Here is a 539-nt window from a genome sequence, read left to right as displayed (position 1 = left end):
TACCATGCTCCTGGATAGGAAGACTTAACATTGTGAAAATGTCAATACTGCCCCAAGCAATTTACACATAAAATTCAATCCCAATACAGATTCCAATGACATTCTTCAAAGAGTGGAAAAAACAATTACAAACTTTACATGGAAAGGGAAGAGACCCAGGATAAGCAAAGCCCTGCTTATAAAGAAGATTTAGATTGGAAGCATCTCACTCCCCAACTTCAAAGTTTATTACATAGCTACAGTGATCAAAACACAGATTGTACAGTTACAATGAAAGATACATTGATAAGGAACAGAATCGAGAATCCAGAAATTAACCCATCTACATACAGCCAACTGATTTTTGACAAAGTGCCTAGGTATATTGCAGGGGAGGAGATAGTCTCTTTAACAGATGGTGCTGGCAGAACTGGAAAGCGATATGCAAAATATTGAAACAAGACCTTTACTTCACACCCTATAAAAAACCCAACTAAACATGGATTAAAGATCTGATTATGAATTCCAAAATTATGAAAGTCATCAATGAAAAAATAGGG

The sequence above is a fragment of the Chrysochloris asiatica genome, unplaced genomic scaffold, assembly GCF_000296735.1.
Source record: "Chrysochloris asiatica unplaced genomic scaffold, ChrAsi1.0 scaffold00002, whole genome shotgun sequence".
Taxonomy (NCBI): Eukaryota; Metazoa; Chordata; class Mammalia; order Afrosoricida; family Chrysochloridae; genus Chrysochloris; species Chrysochloris asiatica.
The sequence above is the reverse complement of the archived record's forward strand: the minus strand, read 5'-3'. Positions refer to the sequence as shown.